Source organism: Pteropus medius, unplaced genomic scaffold (genome assembly GCF_902729225.1).
Source record: "Pteropus medius unplaced genomic scaffold, Ma_sr-lr_union100, whole genome shotgun sequence".
NCBI classification, from domain to species: Eukaryota; Metazoa; Chordata; class Mammalia; order Chiroptera; family Pteropodidae; genus Pteropus; species Pteropus medius.
The window spans coordinates 9,921,609-9,929,508 of record NW_024355205.1 but is presented as its reverse complement, the minus strand read 5'-3'; the positions used below and the strand labels follow the sequence as shown (position 1 = coordinate 9,929,508).

General features: G+C 32.0%; 1 pseudogene; it reads right to left on the bottom strand.

The window, feature by feature from the left end:
• Positions 1-3,457: 3,457 nt before the first annotated feature.
• Positions 3,458-3,576, bottom strand: LOC120599143 (uncharacterized; annotated as a pseudogene).
• Between the last annotated feature and the right edge of the window lie 4,324 nt (positions 3,577-7,900).

Sequence of the window (7,900 nt, the reverse complement as noted above, 5' to 3'; positions counted from 1 at the left end):
CTGACATCCATTTACTTAATTACTCAATTCTAATTTAGAAGTATCAAAATTATTAACTAGAACCCCCATAAGAACTAAAGTACGGTGTGTATGTGCAGTCCTTTTGCCTTTAGTTTTACAGATTCAACTCATTTCCAGAGTTACTTAGATCAGCACTTTTCTCCTTGTCTCCTTGAGTGAGGTAGTTTCATACATTTGTAATACAGTTAGATTCTCTTGTCTTCCTTCCTGGTATTTTTTTAAATTTGCATATATTAAAGTTCAGCTTCATGCTTTAAAGTTTGATGTGTTTTGGCAAATACATAATTCTACATCCAACATTATAGTATTATACAGAATATTATCACTGTCTAAAAAATTTTGTGAGCTACATCTATTTAATCTTCTCAGGACTCCTAGAAACCACTGATCTTATTGTCTCTACAGTTTTGCATTTTTCAAAAGTTTATATAATTGGAATCATATAGTAGTTAGCTTTTTTAGACTTGCTTTTGTCATTTAACAATATACACTTAAGGTTCATCCTTTTTTGTGTGTGATAGATCACTGATAGATCACTTGTATTTTATTGCTGAGTAATGTTCTATTGTATAGATGCACCACTGTTTAACTATTCACCTATTTTTGCTGATTATGAATAAAGTATCTATAAACATTTGTGTGCAGGTTTTTACATAGACATTAAATAAATTTGGTAAATATCTGAGAGAATGATTGTTAAATCATATAGCAAATATTTGTAAGAAACTGCTAAATTGTTTTCCAAAGTCAGTATACCAATTTTAGTTCCCACCAGCAATGAAAAGAGTTGTTCCAAAACCTTGCTAGCATTTGGCATTGTCAAATAATTGCATTTTAGTCATTCTATTAAGTGTGTAGTTGTGTCTTACTGTAGTATTTTGCAATTTCTTAATCAGAAATGATGTTGAATATCTTTTCATATATTTATTTGCCAATGATATATCTTCTTTGATGGGATGACCGTTTAGATATTTTGCCCATTATTTCAATTGGGTTGTTCTCTATTATTGAGTTTTAAGAGTTTATATGTTTTAGATAACAGTTATTTATCAGATATTTGTTTTGTAGATATTTTCTTCCAGTCTGTGGCTTTTCTTTCCATTCCCTTAACAGTGTCTTTTACAGAGCAGTTTTTAGTTTCATTAAAGTCCAACTTTCTGACTTTTCTACATTTATGGATCATGGTTTTTGTGTCGTAGTGAAAAATCCATTGCCAAACTGAAGATACCTAGATTTTCTCCTGAGTATCAAAATAACAGTAGTTCAGAATATATGATATAGTAATTTCCATGAGATGCTGAGACTGATACCCCCATTTTATAAGATGAAATAACAATCTTTGTGATTTTCTTGGGATCCTCTAGAAAAACTCAAAGATAGTTTTAGCTGTGAAAGATGACCTAAAATGTTTAGCTTAGTTTAGTTTTTAACTTAGGATTGATCTTGGGGAGGAAAAATCAAAAGAATTATCAAAAAGACTTGATCATTTAATGAAGTTAGACTCCTAGATGCCTCAGAAACTATACCTATTTAATCAAAATGATAAAATGTTTTAAAATAAACATAGAACAAAATAGCAATATTATAAAGAACTCTAGTCTTCCACAAAGGAGAAACTTTGTTCTCTCTGTCTTCATTTGTTATATTTATTTAAAGTAATCAAGGGTATGATAAAGTTAACACAAAGTAGAGAAAATTATTCTAGAGAACTGAAATATGTCTAACTGGGCAAATTACAAAGAAGGTAAAGAGTAATTTTTAACATTCTGTATTAAAAACTCTAAGACTATTTTATCATTTTAACAGAGATATAGTCAAATATAATATTTGGCAGTAAAGGATATAGGCTTTTATTTCTTATGAATAAATATATCAAAAAAGAGCAATCTTTGGCAAAATGTTAATACATTTTATTGCTTCTTTTCAGACCTTAATATATGCAGGTATTATAAACTAAGACAAATAAAAATTCCCTTTCTGAAAACGAAGAACTTTTATGAACTATCCTAGCTTTGTGTTTCATTAACCTCTTTCACATTCTGGACTGCAGGCAATTTAAGACAAAACTATTCTCTTTTTATCTTGATGAACAAAAGCATATTCCATTACTTTGCCTCCACGTTAATGTGTCACTGCCACCATTGTCCCATGTATAGTCTCAACTACCTGTGTAACTGTCCTCTATTTCATACATCAAACTAAGAAGTAGATAATTGAAATCTCTCGTATATAAGCATTTTATTAGATCAGTAAACCTGACTCAGTGACCCATACCAGGCAATTGACACCATTTTAAAGTTGCAAACATGAACTCACTTGTTATCATAACCCAAAGATAAAGCCATTTGATAACATATAAAAGTAACAAAAACTATATAAATTTAAAATGTTGCCTAGTAATCAGTGCTTCAATATTTAATCATACTCTGAAATTAATATTTTGACAATTATCTATAGTTTTAAGTTACCTAAGAATCTTGAAATTTATGGTTAGCTTGACATATAAACATTATTACTGTTATAAAAATGACTACTATGATTTGATTTAGTAAAATACAAATTTATTTTTTATATTAAATATTATTTAAAAGTAATATTAGCTTATTTGAGTAATAAGCCAATATAAGAAGTTTAGGTAGTTCAGATTAACTAGTCTCTTCATGAAATAGCAAGCCTAAATCTTTCAAAAATAAAATATATGTTTATATTATACCTATACTGATAAACCCAAGCCAAAAACAGAGTTGTTATTTATACTTTTAAATGCAAAGTATTAAAAGAGCCTGATTTGTTCTAAGATTCACTTTAATTATGTCATTTGAATTTTTAAAATGTTTCTGAGATAGTAATTTCTATAAGAATTTTTTTTAACATGTATAACATTCTTAAAATATTAGAAGTACACTTTCCTTATATTCTGTGAATTTCAGGAACATTACATTTATGTATATTTATCTTTAGAAAACAGTCACAGCAGAGCTACTTTAAGAAACCTAATCGTCTAATTTATTTTAATGCCCTCTGGTGGTAGGAAAAGATGTCATTCTCACTCCAGGAAAGGTAAAAGATTTCTGAATTGCAGACAGATAAAGAGCTTATAATTTTAGTTTTACATCAGTCATATGTCAGAAGTAAACCATAAACACAAAACTCAACAGTTCAGATATCAAAAAGCTATTTCCCTTCCCAAAGGACACAGTATTCTTAAGAGATCTGAGTTTATAAGTAGATAAACATTTAAGAAAACTAGCAAAACATTGTTCATCTCTCACTCAGCAGAAGAAAGATGATCATCAGCCATCTGACAAAGATTATTTATTTATTTATTTATTTATTTATTTATTTATCTATCTATTTTTAGGTGAGGCAACCCTTGGTTGACCTCACATTGTAAGGACCTTGTCAGCTTACGATCTCTTATTTTTTTAATTTTTTACGCCTACGGCACTTGGTCTTCCTAAGTGGTCTCCCATCCAAGTACTAACCAGAACCGACCCTGCTTAGCTTCTGAGATCAGACTGGATAGGGCTTGTTCAGGGTGGCATGGCCATAGACTGACAGAGATCTTTTGATGGTCAAACCATAAAACCAAATTCCCAATTACTACAGCCATCAGTGAGAACAACTTATCAGCTCTGCACAAATCAGACACAAACACAAAGCACAAATTTCCCAGGAAAAAAAAATTAAAAACACAACTAGGGAGTCAGGAAATATAAAGTTTTGGGCTTCACTCTGAGAGTTAAAAAAGACTTCTTGGACTTATGCCATCTCATGAAGTACAATTTTCTGATAATGCAATTTTTCCTGGCTTTGTCAGGTAAGTTTACTTGGGTATCAAAGTAAATGACCTCCACAATTGTTAAAGGTTATAAACCATGATTCTCATACAAATATAAAATAAACAGGTATCAAAGATTTTATTCAACTCAGTGAAGGAACCAATACCACTATAAAGCCATACCAAGGAACATTTAAGAAGATAACAATTTTAGGTAATTATAACATAAATTTGCTGGGTTTGATTCAAGCTGGTTAATGTCTATGATCTAATAAACTTGGGGGGATCTTTTTTAACAGAAAAAATATTATCTGAATTTCTGCCAATGAAAAATTTACAGATTAAGCTCAGATTCTTTAAAGTTATAAAAGAGCCCAATAAAGAGAAACTCTAGAAAGTCAAGCCCAGTGCTGCACTGAAGAACATCTAATAATCTCCATGTTTTGTGCAGTTTTCTTCACTAGGATCTTTCTGTTTCAGATTGTCCTTTTTCCATTGTTTATTTTCTTGTTTTATGGTGTTATCTTAGATCTCACCGAATGTGGTAATTAGAATTTTTTATGTTATCTTTGTATTCTGAAGTTTTTCTGTGTCTTCTACTGTCACTTTTTCTATTTTTCATATTTATTGCCATTTATTTTCTTGATTTGTTTTTTCCCCCTTTGGTTCCAATGATCCTTGATTCTTCATTCACATTGATGGGTAAAATATATTGATATGTATAAGGGACTACCAATGTTTTTTTTTTTTTATTGTAACATTAGGGGTTATCTCCTTAATAGACCTCATTTTTGCATTGGATGGTGACGGTTCTGTGTATGTGGATTGTACATTCTGACAGTCAAGGTTTTCTGTAGAATGCATGAACAACAAGAAGGCAGTTAAGAAAGTAACACCATTTCCAAATGAAAGTGGTTTTGTGAGATGTTATTTTTTAATGTCATTCTTCCCTGAATGTCTTTGTTTTCTTTTTATTTTAGAATTTATTGCAAATTGATGAAGTAGCTTAATTCTGCTCTTCTTTTCTCTTAAGTCTCAGATCTCTAACCAAGGGTCCTTGCAGACAAAGAGCCCTCTCCTTCTATGGAGGGTTAGTCCTTAGGGCAAAGTTCACTCCTTCTTGCTGGTTGGTTTAAGAAGGGAAAACAAGCCAAGGCCCAACTTGATAAGCTGCTCTTAGTGCTATAATTCCTCAGTCTCCTGCTCCGTGTATTTGTTGATTTTGAGGTTGTAGCTGCCCCAAAACTCCCTCCGAAAGTACAGTGCATACCTTGTTTTACTCAGGCTAAGATTTTACTTTTGCTATTTCTCTATCATTTGATTATGTATGTCTTGTATCTTTCACATCCTCTAATGAGAGTTCTCCTTTTCCCAGGGCTATTGTGGTTTTGTTATTTTTTAACTTAATATTATTTTTATAATATCTTTTTGTCATTTAAGTTCAAAATTTAGAATGAAAGGTAGGAAAACATTTGTGCTTAGTCTGTCATTTTTAACCAGAATTTAATCTGCTATAACCTAACACTTATTTTTATTTTGATTACAGACTGTATGAATTATACTGAAATAAAGTTGTTAAATGAATTTGAATCACAGAAGCACATGTTTTGTAATAATATGTTATTTTTCCTACATGAATATCTTTAGAATCCATGTAAGATGTGTTGAGAGGAAAAAAAAAAAAACCTTTTTTCCTTCTTCCTACTTGGGCCCAGTGTTCTGGGGTCTGAAAATTAATTGGAAATAAGCAGATTAACAGGAGAAAAAGACAACGTTTATTTATAACTGCACTCAAGAGTTGCTCCCACTAAATAACTAGAAATAAGAATTTGTATACCAAAATTAACAAAACTAGAGAGGGGCACTTAGGGTTTCAATGAGAAGATATGAAAGGTTCTGTTGGGCTTTTCTGATGCTAATTGGAATGGGTAATCTGTCTCCATGACAGCTGAATTCACAGGAAACTTTTTCTGAGGGAAGTTAAGTTTAGGAGCTCTGATTTAGTTAGAAAAAAGAAGTTTAGATAAAATTTATGCATCTTCTGTAGCTTAAATATTTTCACTTTGCAATGATCTTTACACCAGCTCCTAGAATCAAACTGGGACCCTACATTTCCCCATTTGAAACTTCCCTATAAGTTTTGCAGAAAAAAGAAAATATATTGACTGGTGTGGAGAGAGATTTAGGTTAGAAATTGTGAGGTAAGAAATCTGCAGTAGGGGTAAAAGAGCTTTGGCTAAAACAAGGATGAATAAGCGGAAAAAGACAAATCTAAGGCTATTGCTGCATATCCCATTGAACCAATCTCCCAGTCTTGAGAATAAGTAGATCAGTCTAGGTAAATGGTTGTGTCCCATTTAAGGAGGTGGTGGTGCAGGAGAGAACCTGGCACACGTCAAAGTTAGACTCTTATATAATGGGTGCAATCAAGCATATAATGAGGGACATTTATAAGGAAACAAAAAAATTAAGAAAAAAGCAATCACTGGAGCTTACTATAAACCTAGTTTTGAGTCCAAAGTGTAGATAGTTTAGAAGACTCTAGCTGTAAGACTCAGTGTCTTTACATGATGGCATGAGGACAGCAATGGCAATCTTGTGGATTTCCTGGTTTATAGTTTGTGTCTTTGGTGATGGCATAGACATCAGTGTTATAGTCATAGTTATTTTCAGGAGCAGAGCATGGAAAATACAGGTGTTTGGTGAACTCCCGGAGTGGTCCTAACTGTTGTGATAAATCCTTTGACGTTTATGTCAAGTTGTCTAGCTTCAGCTTGCAGGGCTTTGGGAAAACAGTGACTACTGTACAGATTAGAATCTCAATAAAGATCTGGGCAGTCAGTTTTTAGTCCTCAGTGATACCAAATCAGGAGGGTGGGAGAAAAATTGGAAACGTTAATTATTGACAAATCAATTACTGACAAATGCTAAAGATAGTGGGATCCAGTTTACAAAGAGGTGAAAAATAGCTCAGAGACAATGAATAGGACCAGAATCTGATAAGCCACATGGTGGGTTACAGTTTTCCATTGAGACATAAAATTTACCTCTGTAATAACTCCCATTTTGATTGAAGATAATCAAAGTAAGATAGTTTTTATTTATAACTAAGTCTAGTCTTATTAAATTTGGGCTAATTATTTATATAAGTATAGCACGAATAGTAATTGACCATATACACTTATTTTTAAGTTTGCTGTACTGGAAACACAGAGACTTTCTATACAGAGCCTCAAATTGTACTTTTACAAGCCAATCAAGAACTCATCATTATATTTCACCCACAGTACCTATAGATTTGGGTGAATTTCTCCCTTCTCAAGGTCTCCCCAAAATATCCAAAGTTTCCTGGGCCTGCTAGGAAGTGACCTCCCTTGCCTGTGAGGCTCAGAACTCTTATATGCCAAATATCAGACCAGTTTTTCCAAAGAAGGCTTTGCAAACATTAGCTCATAAAGTTAGTCTTAGTTCCTTAAAATTGTCTAGTCACATCTGATTCTGTATACATCATTCTCAACTATGACATCCCAGTTAAATCCTTGATGTGCTGTTATAAGAAGAATAAATTTTCACTGAATTTATGCAAATAACTATACTGCCATGTAAGAATACCTAATGAAAATACTTAATGAATTCTGGAGGGATCAGGAAGGAAAAGAAGTTAAATGTTTTATTTCTGTGTACAAAAGTATAATCTAAATTTCTAAAAGTTACAGATAGTTTAAGAGAGATGAGAAAAGGGCCTTTTTAAATATGAAAATAGAACATTAAAGAACAAGAAATGTTCTAAAAAAGTTCATAAAAACTGTAATAACTATTACTTCATTTAACCCCATGTAATTAATTCTGATTCTTAATCTTGGGCTCATAAACACATCAGCTTCTCCACTAGAATTCTAGAAATCCTTACTCAGCCCAGCGGTATAATTTCAGAATTCTTAATACTATCAGAAACATATATCTCAGAGTACCTGTCCTTTCCTTGGGTCTCTGAGATAGTCACTTTTGTTGAAGATGAAGCATTCTGGTTTGTAGCTGATTGCAAAAAGTTTCAAGAAAGCATCAGAGTAAAAATGATAACCTCTGTAGATGACGAGA